The 19,630-nt window shown below is 39.9% G+C and overlaps 2 non-coding genes and 1 pseudogene across 2 annotated transcripts; 2 read left to right on the plus strand and 1 right to left on the minus strand.

The window, feature by feature from the left end:
- The window catches only part of LOC149751282 (uncharacterized), a 32,223-nt pseudogene extending 13,215 nt beyond the window's left edge, over nucleotides 1-19,008 (minus strand).
- LOC149751284 (small nucleolar RNA R71) lies at nucleotides 1,737-1,842 on the plus strand. Its single transcript, XR_016398415.1, has one exon. It is a non-coding gene; the product is annotated as a small nucleolar RNA R71 (small nucleolar RNA).
- LOC113461400 (small nucleolar RNA R71) lies at nucleotides 14,621-14,729 on the plus strand. Its single transcript, XR_003383654.4, has one exon. It is a non-coding gene; the product is annotated as a small nucleolar RNA R71 (small nucleolar RNA).
- Nucleotides 19,009-19,630: the final 622 nt, after the last annotated feature.

A 19,630-nucleotide genomic window follows, 5' to 3' on the forward strand; every position in this document is an offset into this window, starting at 1 on the left:
CGGTTGCATTTGATTTAGCCGAGTATTCTTCCTAAGATTTGAAAATTTCTGATGCAGCAAATTATTAGATCTTAGTTGCTTCACAGATTAGAGGGATCAAATAATTACGGATTTGATATCTAACCTAGCAGTAGATTGCAACGAATAATAAACTAGTAGGCCTCCTAGTAATTAAACGAAAACAATCATGAAAATATGCACAGATGGACATTCGACATCAAAGCATGAATTGAACGATGAAAACAAATTCAGATCTCACAGTTTTATTGATTCCGAGGCTTCTATTTTCTTAGACCAATAAAAGCTTTAGCCACGCAGAGCTATGGATGCAAACTTCCAAGGAGAAAAGAGAAAGAGGAGTCCTCCAAGAGAAAAGAGAAAGAGCCCCCTTTCTTTCACCTTTATACCTTCCAAAAAAATCTCCTAACAGATATTCAAATCTGACTAATTACGAAAAAAAAATAAAGTCCTAATATTACTGGGAAAGTGGTGTTTCCAGCTGGGATTTTCGTGCATCAAATCTGGAAACTTCTGAAAATTGACCGAGTCAAATCCACGTATTGCAGGCTAAGGACGTGCAGCAACTTCAAGACCAATTTTGATCTTGATAAAGCCAGTATCTATCAAAACTCAAACATGAAAGTTGTAGAGAATTTTCTTGGAATTTTACAGCTTCTTGAATCATCTCAATCAGAGCTCGGATGAGAAAGTTATATTCAGATTACGAAGCAATATCGAAACTATCCAAAATCACCCAATTAGCTTCGTTTTGTACTTAACGCTTTCATTTGCATCCTAAATCAAAATATAAGAATAATGAGTACATTTAGGCACAAAATAAGTATACAAGACTAAACATTAAGAAAGAATAATATGACATTTTGCATTCTCATCACAAAGCATTGGCTTGCTCATGATTTAGTCGAGTTTCTTGAGCCACGTATTGTCCCCTAGGATTACTCATTGGTTGACTTGGAAGCTTACCTTCCTCTCGCTTGTTTAATGCATTGGCTAGTTGACCCATTTGGAATTCTAGCTTAGCAATTGATTGCGTGTGAGAGTGCAATAGTTGTGTGTTTGCCTCCAAACCTTGAAGGGCAGTCAACCCTTTCTCCTCAAAGGCTGTATTTCTTTGGGTTGGAGGAGGAGGGTGTTGAAATTGAGTTGAGGGACGGTAGAGATGAAAATTCTGAGGGTTTTGAAAATTTTGGGAGTAGGGTTGGGCAGTATTCGAAGCTTGCTGCCTCCAAAAAAAATTTGGATGATTCCGCCATCTCAGGTTATATGTATTGGAAAATGGGTCATTACCCGGTCTGGGCTGTGTTTGAGCAGCTTTGATGTGTTCTTGTACGAGTTCGGGAAATTAGGGTGCTGAGGAGCACTCATGAATAAGGTGCGATGGGCTAGAACAGATAGCACACACTTATGCTTGGGAAGAGCTAACGATATGTCCTCCTATCGTTAATTGATCAATCTTATGGGACAATGCATCTACCTTGTTAGACAGATCCATGGAATGACTTATTTCACAAATGGTCCCTTTTTTTTGAGAACTCGGGGGTGCTTGACGAGAACAGGAAGCATGGTAGAGGGAGTTTTCATTAAGATTTTCAAATAATTGCCATGCTTCATGCTTATTTTGAAGCATGAAAATCCACCCGCATACAGTATCAATCATCTGACGGTTTCGTTCAGTCAATCCGTCATAGAAACATTGCACTAGCTGCCATTTAGGTATTTGATGATGTGGGCATTTACGGATTAGGTCCCGAAATCTCTCCCAAGTTTCATGAAATTCTTCTCCCTCAGTTTGGGAGAAACTCGTGATGGCATGTCTAAACTAGTTCGTTCTTCCTATGAAAAAGTATTTTTTAAAGAATTCTTGTTGCATTTGATCCCAAGAACGAATCTAGTTGGCTTCTAAAGAATTCAGCCATTGTTTGGCTCTATCTTTAAGGGAGAAGGGGAATAATCTAAGTTTCAGAGCATCATCAGTGAAGTTCTGAATCTTGACAGTTGTGCAAATCTCAAGAAATTCATCTAAGTGTTTATATGGGTCTTCGTTGGTGAGCCCATAAAAAGATGGGAGCATTTGGATCACACTAGACTTTATTTCATATTGTATCACTGCTACCTCTGGTAATCGAATGCAAGATGGGGAAGTGTAAATGGTGGGAGTAAAGTACTCCCTCAGGAGTTTGGGTTGTTCTTCAGCCATCTCAGGAGGTGGGGATGATTCTAATGTTCTGATCTCAGCTCGAATATTCCTAAGGGTCCGTTCTATTTCAGGGTCAAAAGGTAATAGGTCACGTACTCTAGAACGACTCCCTTGCATACACTAGTACTTGATCAATCAAACATGCAATAAAAGATAAACACATCAATCCTTGTATTTGTCCTAAAATCACTAGACAGCTCCTAACTGGTTTGAAGAGGGCACCTAAGCCTCCAATCCGGTCTAATGAACCGAGTTGACCAGGTAAGCTCTCAGGTAAGTGGAGGGGTCACGATGCGTTCGCAAAGGTCCCACTTAAAACCCACTTGCCTTGAATAGATGAACTGTCTCCCTTATAGGGACAAAGCTTGCCTAGACATCAACTAAGCCATAGAGCGAAATTGGTGCAATTTTCGGTGATCTTCGTCCTATTGAGCTCGAATGTTCCTAGGAGCCAACGTCTAATTGATTTTAATTCAAGTGACACTATGTGAGATTGAGTTCACCTAAGTTGGGCAAGAATCCGGTGATGAACTCTGGCTCTTATCTTGTTGAGGTGATTGCCTTTACTATGTGCGGATTAATTTGTGTATGTGTATCAAGCATGCATTCACACTTTTGCTGAAATTAAAATCAAACAATCACCACAAAATTTCAAGCTAATAATTAATTTAAATAAGAAATGTTTAGAGGTTACCAAAGAGAATTTTCCCAGCAATTTAAATTTTTTTAGGCAAACCTTTACAGCATTCCTTTTCCAGCTATTCTCCTTTTGATCATCCCAGATTTTTCCTTCGATTTCTGATCAAATAAGACCAAAAGAAAAATTAAAAAAAATTAGTAGAAGAGAAAAAGGAGATAAGAAAAGTAACAATAATAGAAAATAAATTTTTATTTTATTTTAGATATATATATATTTTTGAAAGTTTTTTTAATTAATTAAAAATTTTTTTAATGATAGGAAAAATAACTATGCTAGCACTCCCTGGCAACGGTGCCAAAAATTGATCGGTCCTTTCAATTTTGAAAATAAACCACGCAATAGCACGTATCCTGTAGGATAGTGATTATGGGTGTCGGTCCATAGAGATTGGAGACAAGTTATTTTTCTTTTAAAAAAAAATAAGTCAAGAAGAAGAATTTGCTAACTTGAATTAACTAAATTAAACTATAAGTATGAATTAGATTTTATCAGATTAAATGGATCTAGGGTTTGGAGTCCACCACATAGCATTGCATCAGGGTCTATGTTTTTTAATTTTTTTAATCTTTTGGAGAGGCATGCAATATTGGCTACAAGCCTTTTAAAATAAAAGCATAAAGAGTTTTAAGAAAATTCATCTTAGGTATAGCAAAAAGTGTCTACCTAATTATCCTAACCTAGGGTGTAGTACATCTCTTCTTCCTAGGCATGGATCATCTTAGACTACTTTAGCAAACATGAATAGTAAATGGCATGCTCAAGGTTTAAATATCATAAAAGAAATATTTCATTGAAGATAAGAATTTAAACAAGCTCCAAAATAATAAAGAAAATAAAAACTACAATGCCCTGATACATTACTAGGGCTTCATCCAGCCCTAGACTAGACGTTTAGCCGAGCATGGCTTCCGAACGACCTCCCATCTTCAAATGAAAGTCTTCACCTCTCATTATTCCCAAAATATCCAAAATACTCTCTCTCTCCCCCTCCTTTCTCTCTTTTTTTATTTCTTTTTCTCTTCTTCCCTCTTGGCTTTCTTCTTCTTTTCACCAAAACAGGGGGTCTTCCCTGTTTTTCTCAACCGAGCTCCCCCCAGCCGATGGCCACCCTCCTCCTTTTATAGAGGATGAAGGGCGTCAATCCGTGGAAATGGCTGGATCTTGGGAGGAATACGTGGCCCGTGGAGCGCCGGATTGACTGTAGATGGCCGAAAATAGAGCTGGCCGCTGGATCGACGGGTGGTGGATGGAAGAAGACGAGATGGCCGCGGGATCGATGGGAGGCTAATGCGGAATGTCTGGATCTCGGAGAAGATGGGGATAGAGCTGGAGATGGATGCCGAGCTGGGTTATCGGCTGTTGGGAGCCGATCACGGCTTGGTGCTAGGGATCAATCCAGAAGGGGAGACGACACAGGTGCTTGGATGCTGGGTGATTGCTGGGTCGGAGGCATTACGGGCGGAAGAATGGCTGACTCTGAGAGCGGCTAGGACGCGATGCTGGGAGGAGCGGAAGAAGAAGGTGGCCGGATCCATGGCATGATACGCTGGGAGGATGCGGAGCTTGTCTCGGACGCTCGGAACGGCAGTGCGGAGGCGGGGATGCAGGCGGATGAAGAGGCGGAGGAGCGGGAGGTGGCTGCGTCGCATGGAAGATTTCGTGGAAGATCTCTCAGGCGATGCCATCTCGAGAATCTCGGCCGTGATACACTGTGGGGAGTGGGGGAAGAAGATGAACAGTGGGGTTTTTTAGTATATTTCTCTTTTTTTTTGTAACATTGTTCATATGAACAGTGTTTTCACGGGACACTGTTCATATGAACAGTGAATCTAGTAATTCTTCTCGAAATTACTGTGGATTTTATTTATATATATATATATATTGTTTTAAAATTATAAATTTTATATGAAGGTTGGTAAGGAATTGGTTGGGAATTGACTTTGGATTTGAGGTGGGTCATGATCGTTGATTTGCTTGAACTTGTTCTCGAGCCCAATGTCATTTAATTCTTGCCAAACTACTTCAGACCGGTCTTGACAAGACTAAAAGCAGGACCGTGACTTAATAAAAAGGGTTAATCAAACCTTTTTCCTCGTACAAGAATAATAATCTAATCAGGACCAAAACCTATTTAATCATAGCCTTAGCTTGATTACAACTCCATCAGGTTACTAAACCGGGTCAACACAATCTCCTCCTTATATGTTTTCATGAAAGATCACAACCAGAAGAGAGACAAGTTCAGAGTCTATTTTAAGAAAAGAATTATTTACCTCTTACCATATTTTAAATTTATTTCAATGTTCATTCAATTTCATGGTAAAATATGTATTTATCAGTTTAAGAACATTGATAAGTGCTATAAAAAGATAACTAAATTATAAATTGTTAAGCACTTATCACTGCCTCTATCAAGGATAAACTGTTTTTCCAAGAAGATGGCATATCGACTCACAAAAATATTGTGATCCTCTGAGACGTAAAAATTGTATCCTAATGACTCTTTAGGATATCCTATAAAACGAGCACTTATGGTCCTAGGCTCTAACTTGTCCGTCTTTAGTCGCTTGACGTGGGCCGAACATCTCCAAATCTTGAGATGACCAAGATTTGGCTTCTTACCATGCCATATCTCATACGGTGTGGTAGGAACGGATTTAGAGGAAACTCTATTCAGTAAATATATCATGGTAAGGCATCTCCCCAAAGAAACATAGGTAAATCAGTGAAGCTCATCATGGATCGGACCATATCCAATAAAGTCTGATTCCTCCTCTCTGACACCCCGTTGAGTTGAGGTGTACCTGAAGGCGTCCATTGTGAGACTATGCCATTTTTCTTGAGATAGTTCCGAAATTTTTTACTAAGGTATTCTCCTCCTCGATCTGATCGAAGAGCCTTAAGAATTTTTCCAGTTTGTTTTTCTACTTCATTTCCGAACTCTTTAAACTTTTCAAAAGATTCAGATTTATATCTCATAAGATACACATACCCATATCGTGAATAATCATCGGTAAAGATAATGAAGTACAAATAACGGCCCCTGGCTAGCACATCAAATGGACCATACACATCAGTGTGAACCAGGGTAAGTATTTCAGTGGTCCTCTCCCCATGTCCTACAAAGGGTAGTCTAGTCATTTTTCCTTGAAGACAGTATTCACAAAGTGGATATGACTCGAAAATCAATGAGCCGAGAAGCCCATCTTTCTCGATTTTGTTCATTCTGTCCTCTCCAATATGGCTAAGCCTGAGGTGCCACAAATACTTCTGGTTTATTTCATCTTTGGATCTTTTGGATCCTATGGCACTCACTACTTGCTCAGACATATTCACAGACACATCGACATGTAAGTGATAGAGACTGTCAATCATGAAACCACGTGCAACTAATTTATTTCTAAAATAAATAGAACAGCAGTCTTTGTCAAATGTAAAAATATGACCATCCTGTGCTAAACTGTAAACAAATCAAATTCCTACTAGCAGCAGGGACATAATAACATTCTCAAAGCAATAAACTAAAATCAGGCGGTAGTCGCAGAGGATAGGTGCCCACAGCTACAGCAGCAGCTCTTGCTCCATTGGCAACCCGAAGGATTACTGCACCTTCCGCCATCCTCCTACTTTCCTTTAGACCCTGCATAGTAGTGCACAAATGAGCACTAGCACCAGAATTTATAACCCAACTAGAAGTAGAAGAAACCGTAAGGTAAGTTTCAATTATGAGCAAGTCTGACATACCTTCTGAAGGTGTGTCTGCCTTTTTGTTCTTCAGGCTCTCGAGGTATGAAGGGCAGCTCCTTTTCCAGTGGCCTTCGATGTTGCAGTGGAAACATTTTCCCTTGACATTAGTGATGTGTTCGCAAAAATGCTTTCGCGAAACTAATCTCCCAAGTGCAGGAGAATCGCATAAGCAGTAAAACTCGAAAATCCGAGGTCGATTCCTAAGGGAGCGATCTATGAATTATCAGTTTAATTTCATATATGATTTCAGATGGTTTATAGAAGTTTAGAGAAACTAATTAATAGATTAAGTTCGATAATAAAAAGATGGTTAGGGATCCAGAATCCCCCTTGACAATAGTACATTCAAGATATAAACTCTACGGTTTCTGATTTAAAAGTTCAAATGTAGGATAGATCTAATCATGGAATATATTGTTTGAACACACGAACTCAATTTCTAAGCATTCGTCGTGCCGGTTATGTCGATGATAAATCAAATAATAAAGTAATCCATGCATCAATAGATATAAACCATTAAAGAACTATCTACAACATAGGCAAGCAAGAAACCAAAACATATCAAAAGATCTAAATTGAATAGAACAATAGTTTAGAGTTTACTTCAAGAAAGTAACAAGTCAAGGGTTCTCCCATCCCCCTTGACCAAAGGGATTAGCCGGCCATCAACATTAAAACTCTCCCCTGTTCCTCCTTTCTTTTTTTCTCTTTTCTTTTTGGAGAACAGTACATGCTCTATTTTCTTTTCCCCTCCCCCCTTCAACCCAATCCCCCCTGTTCCTTTTTATACAATGAAAACCTCCCCAAATTTCGAATAATCTTCCAAGCAAATCAAAACGGATGCTGGAATCTAGGATGTGGATGGTGTGGAGATGCTCACGAATGTTGCAACGGAGGAGGAAAGTGGACGCGGGACCTGCGGGAGGAGGGCTGAGACGCGGATCCGAAAGCAAGGGAGCTGATCACGGCCGGATCCGATGCTGAGAACGGACGCGATGGAGGAGGCGGACGGCTGGAAGGTGATCGCGGGATGATCACGGAAGATTGCTCGCGGGAGAAGAGGCTCGGACGCCGTGGATCTGAGACTCTGGAAGATCGCTGATGCTGGGAGGTGATCACGGGCTGAAGCATGGGATTACGGGCTCGGGCGGACGCTGTGGAGGAGGCGGACGGCTGGGCGGTGATCGTGGGCGGAAGCATGGGATCACGAGCTCGCGGACGTTGCGACGCTTCACAGGAGGCTCGCAGAAGGATGGGCTGCACACGGACGCGATGGAGGATGCGTGAGATGCATGGGTGTTGGGATGATGGCGAATCCGAAAGGAAGGAAACCACCACGTTGTGAATGTGGACGGCTGGGATGATGAAAGAAGCTGGGAGATCCAATTGCAGATCTTCTTGGCTTGATGAATCTAAGCCCTTGGATGTTTCATTACGCATTGCCTCCAGATGGCTGCCATGTGTCCCTCGAGTGCAAGTGTGCTTGATGAATGGTGGGTTCGACCACACCATGGCGAAGTTGAGCATGTGCGGCCTGGGTTATGCATCTTTCTAAACCCAATCTGTACTAAATGCGCATCGTAACTTTGATTTTCGATCACCTGTGCCAAATGAAAATATAATATTAAATCAACAATTCTATCGTTATCTGATGGCAATAATACTAATTTAAGTAGTATGTAGATTGCACTTTTGTGTTCCCATCACACCCCCCAACTAGCTTATTGCTAGTCTCTAGCAATTAACGAGCAAACGATAAAATGAGAGCGCAAAAGGTGTGGTTTAACCTATGACTTTTTATTGGAGCTAAAGATACAAAACAGAGATACGTACCCACTTTCGTAGGGAATCACAATTATACTTAGCACGTGCAACAAGCCGTTAAACCCCTAGATTATCCTAGTGGACGAGTGTTGTCTCGTGAGGGTTTGCAATGATGTTACCCACAAACGTCATTCATATATAATGAAATCTAAGTCAATACACACGTGATATTTTTTTTTTTTCAAACATGGAAACTATCAAAGCAAGAGGAATACTAAAGTATAGTATGCATAAACAGAATGACTTTCTTAGAGCACTAATACCTCCACCACAACATGGTACCGCTTGAATTTTAGGTGCACTACTCAAGTTCACAAGTGTTTACTAAAGTTTATTGGAGCCTGATCCATCAAATTTTTAGAAGATCTCATGTTGTCTAAAATTGTCAAGAATGGTTCGCATAAAAAGAAGGAGCTATCAATCCCAACTAAACATCCAAAGTACACAAAGTTCCAAATTAATGGAGTCAAACCAGCCATTACCACATGTCACTGGGTTCAGTTCGACCAACCCTAATTATGCTTATTTTTATTTTTAAACACATATGACGATTACAATAGTTCAACCCCCTTAGGCTCTAGTAAGATCCATGTAGCGAGTTTTCGGCCAATGACTCCTGATCCAGTTGGCTCAAGGCATTAGGTGAAACACCCCTCGGGCTTAATTACTCGAACCAGACTACGCCACGAGGTCAGACTTGTCATCTCTTTTTATTTATTTATTTATTTATTTATTTATTTATTTTTATGAAATAAAAAGAGAAGGTAAACTGAACCATATAACATGACTGCATCATGACTATAGGTCAACCAAGGTCAGAACATAAGGCACTTAGGTGATCTAGCCGGGGTATTCAACCTCTATATTTATGTGAAAACCAAATCATGAACCTTATGGTACGAACAAGGATACTCGTACTTCTTTTACGGATAAAGTTAACAAAAATACAGTTAACAAATGTGAACTCCTAAGGCCTTCCTATTGTCATTAAGTATACGTGTAGGGATCTAATAATAGGTCTCTGATCAGTCATCGTATGCATGTGTTCCTTGCCTTAATAGTTGCACAAACTCAATATGAAAATACATGTGCATTTGCTCATAAAAGAAAGTAATAGAATATTTTTTTTTATAAAAAAAGCAAAATATTTTCCTCCCCCCAACTTAAACATTGCATTGTCCTCAATGTAAAAAATGCAAGAAAATTATATATGAGAGACAATAGAGAAAATAATATTAGAGAGAAGAGGAATACCTTGAGCTGTTGATATTCAGAAAAGAAGACCTACAAAATAAGAAAAAAATAGAAAAAAAAAAATAATTCTAACTAATATACACATACCTTTGCCTTCATGCTCAGTCATAAGAAGGCTCCCCCAAGGAAAAGGAGATCTCTTCATCTGCAAAATTCTCAAGGAAAGGTTTAAGTCTGTGTCCATTCACCTTAAATATCGTACCATCCTGTGGATTCTCAATCTCAACCGCCCCATGTGGAAAAACAGTTTTTACAATGAAAGGACCTGTCCACCTTGATCGTAACTTTCCAGGAAATAGATGTAAGCGAGAGTCATAACAAAGAACTTTTTGTGAAGGATCAAAAGATTTTTTTAGAATTGATTTATCGTGCCTAATTTTCATTCGTTCTTTACAAAGTCTAGCATTGTCATACGCATCCCGACGAATTTCATTCAACTCACTTAATTATAATTTTGTAGCTAAACCAGCATCTTGCAATTCAAAGTTCAATTTTCTAATGGCCCAATACGATTTATGCTCTATTTCAACAGTAGATGACATGCTTTTCCATAGACTAGCCGATACGGGGACATACCAAGAATAGTTTTATAAGCAGTATGGTAAGCCCATAATGTATCTGATAATTTCAAGGACCAATCTTTTCGTGCTGGATTTACCGTTTTCTCTAAAATACGCTTGATCTCCCTATTGGCTAGCTCTACCTGGCCACTAGTTTGCGGATGATATGGGGTAGCAACTCTATGGGTGATACCATACTTTTTCAATAAGATCTCGAAAGGCTTATTACAAAAGTGTTTTCCACCATCACTAATTATAACCTTAGGCATCCCAAATTGTGAAAAAATATTTTCTTTTAAAAACTTTAGGACAAGTTTGTAATCATTGGTCTTACAAGCAACAGCTTCTTCCCATTTGGACACATACTCGACACCAACTAAAATGTACTCATATCCAAAAGACGGTGGGAATGGGCCCATAAAATCGATGCCCCAACAATCGAAAATTTCGATAATAGTAATGGGTTGAAAAGGCATCATTTGCTTACGAGTTAGACTTCCAATACGTTGACATGGATCACATGTTCTGCAGAACTCGTGGGCATCTTTGAACATAGTAGGCCAATAGAACCACATTGCAACAGTTTTCTTAGAGGCAAAGTGTCCACCGCAAGCATCAGTGTGGCAGAAAGAAAGTACGCTTTGTATATCATGATCCGGTATGCATCGTCTAAAAATTTGATCATTGCAATATTTAAACAAATAGTAATAATTCCTCACTTCGCACAAAAAAATTTTTCTATCTGTTGACCCCGAATGCTCCGGAATCCGGTTCGTAGCAAGAAAATTTACAATGTCAGCGTACCATGGTACAGTAGAGAGTGCAAACAACTGCTCTTCAGGGAATGAGTCCTTGATGGAAAACTGTGGCACCAAATCATTAAAAACTAGCCGTGATAAATGGTCAGCAACCACATTCTCTACTCCCTTTTTATCTTTGATGGTGATGTCAAATTCTTGGAGTAGAAGTATCCATCGTATTAGGCGTGGTTTGGCCTCTTTCTTATCTAGCAAATATTTTGGTGTTGTATGGTCCGTGAAGATAACAATAGGAGCACCAAAGATATAAGAACGAAATTTGTCTAATGTAAATACTACTGCAAGCAATTCCTTTCAGTAGTGGTGTAATTCATTTGAGCATCGTTTAAGATTTTGCTTGCATAGTAAATGACATATGGCTTATTATCCTTGCGTTGTCCTAAGACAGCTCCTATCGCATAGTCGCTAGCGTTACACATGATCTCAAAAGGTAATGACCAATCGGGTGGTCGCACGATGGGTGCAGTGCTAAGCATAGACTTCAACTTTTTGAATGCCTCCTGACAGGTTTCAGTCCAATTGAACGGTGTATCAAGGGATAGGAGGTTACATAACAATCGAGCTATGACACTAAAGTCCTTGATGAACCTCCTATAAAATCCGGCATGATCCAAAAATGATCTAACATCTCTAACCGTCTTGGGTGCAGGTAGCTTAGCAATTAAATCGATCTTAGCTCTATCTACTTCCATGCCCTTCGATGAAACAATATGTCCTAGGACAATTCCCTTTGGCACCATGAAGTGGCATTTCTCCCAATTCAGTATCAAATTCTCTTCTATACATCGAGCTAAGACTGCTTGTAAATGTGACAAGCAATCATCAAATGAGTCGCCAAAAATGGAAAAGTCGTCTATGAACACTTCCAAAAACTTCTCGTTCATGTCTTCAAAGATGCTGAGCATGCATCTTTGGAATGTTGCAGGTGCATTATACAACCCAAATGGCATTCGTCGGAAAGCAAATGTGCCAAAAGGACAAGTGAAGGTAGTCTTCTCTTGATCTGCTGGAGAAATCTCAATTTGGTAATATCCCGAATAGCCATCGAGAAAGCAATAGAAATCATGCCCTGCAACTCTCTCCAACACTTGGTCTAGGAAGGGTAGAGGAAAGTGATTCTTTCGTGTGACCAAATTCAGCTTTCGGTAGTCAATACACATGCGCCAACTCGTCGGGGCACGAGTTGGAACTAGTTCACCTTGTTCATTTTCTACTACCGTCAAACCCGACTTCTTAGGAACGACTTGAGTAGGACTTATCCACTTGCTGTCGGAAATTGGATAAATAATACCCACATCAAGCAACTTGAGGACTTTTGCCTTAACCACATCTCTCATCGTAGGATTCAACCTTCGTTGCATTTGCCTTGTGGTTTTGGCATTATCCTCCAAATATATCCGGTGCATGCAAATTAAGGGACTAATCCCCTTCAAGTCGGCAATAGACCATCCTAAGGCTCCTTTCTGATTCTTTAGAACACCAAGTAATTTTCTTTCTTGTGTATGATCAAGTCCAGATGAGATGATTACAAAAAAAGTGTCCTCGGGTCCAAGAAAGGCATACTTAAGTTTCTTTGGTAAAGGTTTCAATTCGAGCTTGGATGCTTGCTCATGGGGTGGTACTATTTTCGCCTCTTGAGGCGACAACCTCTCAAATTTTCCTACTTTCTGTCTCCACCCATTGGCCATCTTGATATCCAGACTATCCACAATAGGTGTGACTGACAAATCATCATCATCGGTGCCATTAGGACACCAATCAATTAAGCCATCATCGGATGGGTCGTTAATTGCTTCAGCTAACAAATATTCTTCCGTAATGGTTTCAACCCAATCAATCTTTTTTACTCTCTTCGGGATCATTGGGTTATTTGCACACATTAAAAATATTCAGTTCTAAGGTCATGTTACCAAAAGAAAGCTTCATGACGCCATTCCTACAATTAATCAATGCATTAGAAGTTGCAAGGAATGGACGTCCTAAAATGACCGGAATCTGAGATTGTGAGTTCGAAGCCGGATGTATGTCCAATATGATAAAATCGACAGAAAAGTAGAAATTGTCTACTTGGACTAATACATCCTCGATAATTTTCCTTGGAATTTTAACTGACCTGTCAGCTAATTGCAAAGTGACGGAGGTTGGCTTCAACTCACCTAAACCAAGTTGCTCATATACAGAATATGGCAACAAATTCACACTCGCCCCTAAATCTAACAATGCTCGCTCTATCCTAAAGTCGCCTATGATGCATGAGATGGTTGGGCAACCTGGATCTTTATATTTAGGAAGAATGTTGTGCTGCAAAATAGCACTTACGTTTTAAGTTAAAAATGCCTTCTTCTTAACATTTAACCGGCGCTTGACAGTACACAAGTCCTTCAAAAATTTGGCATATGAGGGTACTTGTTTGATTGCATCAAGAAGAGGTATGTTGATCTTTACTTGCTTAAAAAGCTCAAGAATTTCAGAATTAGGTTCGGACTTTTGCAACGGCTTTAACCGTTGTGAAAAAGGTGGAGGAAAAGGACATTCAACTTTCTCGGTAGAAGTTGGGACCTCAACTTCTTCTTTGTTCCTTTCATCGGCTTTGGGAACATCAGAATTAGAAGTGACCTGCGGTCTTAATGAGACAGTCTGATCAATGACTTTCCCATTACGCAAAGTCATGATGCTCTTTGCATGTTCTGTATGCGAACTAGAAGGAGCCGTATTGTTACTACCGTGCACTTGTCGGTTAGGTTGGGGTTGAGCTGGAAGCTTACCCTTCTTTTGGGTACTTAGGACGGTAGTCAACATTGACAATCAGTTCCTTATATCTTCACAATTTCGAGTATTTTGAGCATTGATATTAGTTTGACCTTGTAGAAAAGATTGTATAGATTGCAAGGTATCCTCGATATTCGGCTTCTGAGAGGGTGGTGATGCAAAAGTAGGATGTGCAGGTGGAGGAGCTGAATGGTGTGACTGTTGAGGATGATTGTTTCTCCACCTAAAATTTGGATGATTCTTCCAACCAGGGTTATAGGTATTCGAGTATGGATCGTTATAAGGCTTTTGGTAGGAGTTCATAGCATTTGCTTGATCGTGCAAGACTTCCTTGAATGCCGGTATGGTGGGGCAATCTGTAGTGGTATGACCAGACATATCACAGATACCACAACACTCGTTTCTAAGCTCTATAATCTTGACAGGCTCAACCTTCCTAAGCTCAATTTCTTCTACCTTCCTCTTGAGGGCTGCCATTTTAGCATGAAGATCATCCTCAGTTCTGAGGTTGTAAAGGCCTCTCTGTACAGAGCTAGTAGGCTTAGGCAAAGACTTATTGTTTCTATCTCCGTTATCCCAAAGTTGGGCAGTCTCAGCAAGGAAATCCAAATACTCCTATGCCTCATCAGGTTGTTTTTCTAAAAACCTACCATTGCACATGGTCTCTACAAACTGTTTCAACTGTGGAGATAAACCTTCATAAAAGAAGCTAATAGTTCTCCAAGTTTCGAACCCGTGATGAGGGCATGAGAGAAGAAGGTCTTTAAATCTTTCCCAACATTCATAGAATGTTTCATTGTCTTTTTATTAGAAATTGCTGATATGTCTTTTCAAAAAGTTGGTCCTTTGTGCGGAAAAGAACTTCTTCAAAAATTCTCTCTGCATATCTTGCCAAGTTCTTATTGATCTAGGTCGCAAGGAGTTTAGCCATGTTTTGGCCTTATCCTTTAGAGAGAAAGGGAACAACGTCAGCTTGAGGACATCCTCGGTGACGTTAGGCACTCTAAATGTAATGCTCAATTCTTCAAAATCCTTTAAATGAAGATACAGACTCTCGGATTCTAACCCGTGAAACTTGGGCAGCAATTGGATTACCCCTAGTTTGATTTCAAAATGTCCTACATTATCAGGAAAAATTATGCATGAAGGCTGACTAGTCCTAGTCGGTTGTAGGTATTGTCTTAGAGTCATAACATGGGGTTCACGTTCTCGATCGTGGTGACTCCCCGCATCTTCATGTAAATCAGCCATCTCACAAGGTGTGAGATACTGCGAAGGAATTTCAGGGATGTATCCTAAGGGATGATCTAAAGTTGTACGACTTAATCGACCGGTGTCGTCCCTATTCCACTTTAACATGCAAAATATTTCTCTTCCCCCTTTTTTTTGTGCAAGTACAAGTACCACCTAAAGATATCTAAAACGACACCCTAATACAGTAAATCAAAAATCAAATATGCATCAAAATATTACACCTCAATTTCTAATATTTTTTTTAAATTTCTAGACAGCTCCTAACTGGTTTGAAGAGGACACCTAAGCCTCTAATCCGGTCTAGTAACCTAGTCGACCAGGTAAGCTCCTAGGTAAGTGGAGGGGTTACGATGCGTTTAGCAAAGGTCCCACTTAAAACCCACTTTCCTCGAACAGAGACTGTCTCCCTTAAAGGGACAAAGCTTGCCTAGACATCGACTGGGCCATAGAGCGAAATTGGTGCAACTTTCGGTGGTCTTCGTCCTATTGAGCTCGAATATCCTTAGGGGCCAACGTCTAGTTGATTTTAGTTAAGCTTAGGATATTTATGCACTGGGATGATTTTTGGACTAAGGACGAGTGATGAAATCTCGACCTTATCTTTTTTAATGGGTTTAGCCCTTAGAATATTTTATGCTGATGCCTTATACTATATGCAACAATCAAAAAATTTTTTTTAATGTTTTATGACATGACATTAAATTATATTGAATAGTTGATCAAGCAAATCATTTATTTCTTTTTTTTATTAGTTTAAATTTGAAATTTGAAATTTAAAATTTGAAACTTTGAGTTCTTCCCTCTCTTTTTTTTTATTTTGAATGATCACCCTTGATCTTTTCTTAAAGTTTTTTTTTATCAATTTTCAATTAGCAACAAGGGTTAATGAGATATGATAACAATAAAATTCTGATTCTAAAAAAATAAACACAGAAAATTCAAAACAGAAAGTAGCAAGGTTTCATATTAATCTAATGATCTTAAATGTCTCAGAATGTCAATCAGACCGTTCATATTATCGAAAAATGCGTTTTGCACTAGCCAACCAAATTTGAGTCCAATCAGACGGTGAATTGCTCTGATATCAGAGTTTGATGCAGACTGTGCAGGGAATAAAAACAGTAGTAAAGATTTAATTTTTTTTTTTTTTTGAAAGAAAAAGACTAACTACTAAGGTACCAATTAAATCTAAAATTATACTAATAACTCAGCCACTTTCCGGCAATGGTGCCAAAAACTTGATGTGTTCGCAAAAATGCTTTCGCGAAACTAATCTTCCAAGTGCAGGAGAATCGCACAAGCAGTAAAACTCGAAAATCCGAGGTCGATTCCTAAGGGAGCGGTCTATGAATTATCAGTTCAATTTCATATGTGATTTCAGATGGTTTATAGAAGTTTAGAGAAACTAATTAATAGATTAAGTTCGATAATAAAAAGATGGTTAGGGATCCGGAATCCCCCTTGACAATAGTACATTCAAGATATAAACTCTACGGTTTCTGATTTAAAAGTTCAAATGTAGGATAGATCTAATCATGGAATATATTGTTTGAACACATGAACTCAATTTCTAAGCATTCATCGTGCCGGTTATATCTACGACAAATCAAATAATAAAGTAATCCATGCATCAATAGATATAAACCATTAAAGAACTATCTACAACATAGGCAAGCAAGAAACCAAAACATATCAAAAGATCTAAATTGAATAGAACAATAGTTTAGAGTTTACTTCAAAAAAGTAACAAGTCAAGGGTTCTCCCATCCCCCTTGACCAAAGGGATTAGCCGGCCATCAACATTAAAACTCTCCCCTGTTCCTCCTTTCTTTTTTTCTCTTTTCTTTTTGGAGAACAGTACATGCTCTATTTTCTTTTCCCCTCGCCCCTTCAACCCGATCCCCCCTGTTCCTTTTTATACAATGAAAACCTCCCCAAATTTCGAATAATCTTCCAAGCAAATCAAAACGGACGCTGGAATCTAGGATGCGGATGGTGTGGAGATGCTCACGAACGTTGGAACGGAGGAGGAAAGTGGACGTGGGACCTACGGGAGGAGGGCTGAGACGCGGATCCGGAAGCAAGGGAGCTGATCACGGCCGGATCCGATGCTGAGAACGGACGCGATGGAGGAGGCGGATGGCTCGGCGGTGATCGCGGGCGGAAGCATGGGATCACAGGCTCGCGGATGTTGCGACGCTTCACGGGAGGCTCGCAGAAGGATGGGCTGCACACGGACGCGATGGAGGATGCGTGAGATGCGTGGGTGTTGGGATGATGGCGAATCCGGAAGGAAGGAAACCACCACGTTGTGAATGTGGACGGCTGGGATGATGGAAGAAGCTGGGAGATCCAATTGCAGATCTTCTTGGCTTGATGAATCTAAGCCCTTGTATGTTTCATTACGCATTGCCTCCAGATGGCGGCCATGTGTCCCTCGAGTGCAAGTGTGCTTGATGAATGGTGGGTTCGACCACACTATGGCGAAGTTGAGCATGTGCGGCCTGGGTTATGCATCTTTCTAAACCCAATCTGTACTAAATGCGCATCGTAACTTTGATTTTCGATCACCTGTGCCAAATGAAAATATAATATTAAATCAACAATTCTACCGTTATCTGTTGGCAATAATACTAATTTAAGTAGTATGTAGATCGCACTTTTGTGTTCCCATCAATTAGCCTTTTTTCTTATGAACTTTCTTCTTAGGCTTCTTGTCTTTCTTCTATTTCTTTACAGGCATTTTTTTCTTCCAAGTAGACTTTCTCTTGGAACCTGAAGTCAACAGAGCCCCTTGAACCTTTCAAGGCCCCCTCAGCAGTTACCAACATATTTAACAGTTCGGTCTTAGTACATTCAATTTTATTCATATGGTAGTTTACTATAAACTGCCCAAATGAATCAGGAAGGGATTGCAAGATCAGATCTATTTGCAATTCTTTGTGCATGGTCATACCAAGCTTCTCAAGCTCCTCTAAGTCCTTGATCATAGTCAGACAGTGATCATGTACAGACTGTCCCTCGCGCATCTTCGCCTTGAAGAGCCTCTTGGACACTTCAAAGCGTGCTGTGCGGCTTTGCTCACCATACAACTCTTGCAGGTGTGCCAGTATTTTCCTAGCAGTCTTCATATTCTCATGCTGGCATTGAAGTTTCATTAGTCATGGATGCCATAATGTAGCACTTGACCCTAATGTCATCATCCACCCATTTTTCATGCGTCTCACGCTAATCATCGGTCAAACGTGATGGTAACCTAGGGATATCGTTGTTGAGCACATAGCCTATTTTCTTGCAACTCAGAACAATTTTGAGGTTTCTTAGCCAGTCTTTGTAGTTGGTTCCGGTCAGTCAGTTGGTCTCAAGGATACGGGTCAAAGGGTTTGAAGCTGACATTGTGATCTGTAGAGAGTAAAGATTATAGTTAGACTTTGTACTTGAACTCTATTTGTTTTAGGGTCTTTTAAAATAAATGTGCTCCCACTATTTTCTCGAATCCCTTATACTCCTCTGATGGAGAAACGAAGATCCTACGCGACTAGGATTTCTAATGGGTACTGCGGTCTCACCAATTTACATGCCGCCTCACCTAACAGTTATTGGTGACATATAAATGGATGAGTGTACAACTCTTGTACAATGCTTCTCAAGCAAATTGCAGTGGTACTTGGTCTTTAGGTCATGAAGATCTCACGTAACAGTTATTGGCCCCATTACTTAGTTAAGTCAGACCTACTGTATAACCGCAGAAATAAAGTCGTCATTGGATCCTCACCTAACAGTTATTGGTGCCCAACCCCACCTTTACCCCGCAACATCTCATGTCTAATAGAGAGGTCCAGTCCCCCGATACAACTTACCCATTGTGTCCAGCCGAGACAAATCAACACCAAAAAGATCTTAGCAGCTCTACTACGGTGGAAGACCTATGGACTTAATATTGTGAAATCATGTCTTAGTGTTTGCAACCTTGAGCTCTTCAAAAGAGGTAATCGATCAATTGGCCAGGTAAGCAGGTGGGAGGCTCTCCTTACTCGAAGAGTAAGGTCCTAATTAAGTAACCACCTGTTAGGCTTGCCTAGACACCAATTAGATCAATTAATCTAATATAACTAGCTCATGTTGGTTCACTCTCGACTGATTGAGAAGGTTTGTATTTAGGTCTCTCTTGATTGACTATCCACATCTCATGCAAATATATATCTATCCACATAGATATACGCATAAACATCTAGGCATAATATCAAAATAAAAATAACTGGTGATGATCATGGATCCAGGATGGGGTCATTTTACAAGCACATGCACGTCAATTGGTTAGATCGTCTTCAACTCTTGACTCAATCTTTATCCCCTGGGTCCAATTGTGATCAATTCCTTGATCCATCTTTAATCAACCCTTGATCTCGATCCGCGCATGTTGAGCTTATTGATGTACATATCGATCAACCATCGATGTGCAACACACATCACAGATTACATCCCA

The sequence above is a fragment of the Phoenix dactylifera genome, chromosome 14 (genome assembly GCF_051530095.1).
Source record: "Phoenix dactylifera cultivar Ajwa chromosome 14, Ajwa_hap1_PhDact_Kaust_v1.1, whole genome shotgun sequence".
In the NCBI taxonomy this organism is placed as follows: domain Eukaryota; kingdom Viridiplantae; phylum Streptophyta; class Magnoliopsida; order Arecales; family Arecaceae; genus Phoenix; species Phoenix dactylifera.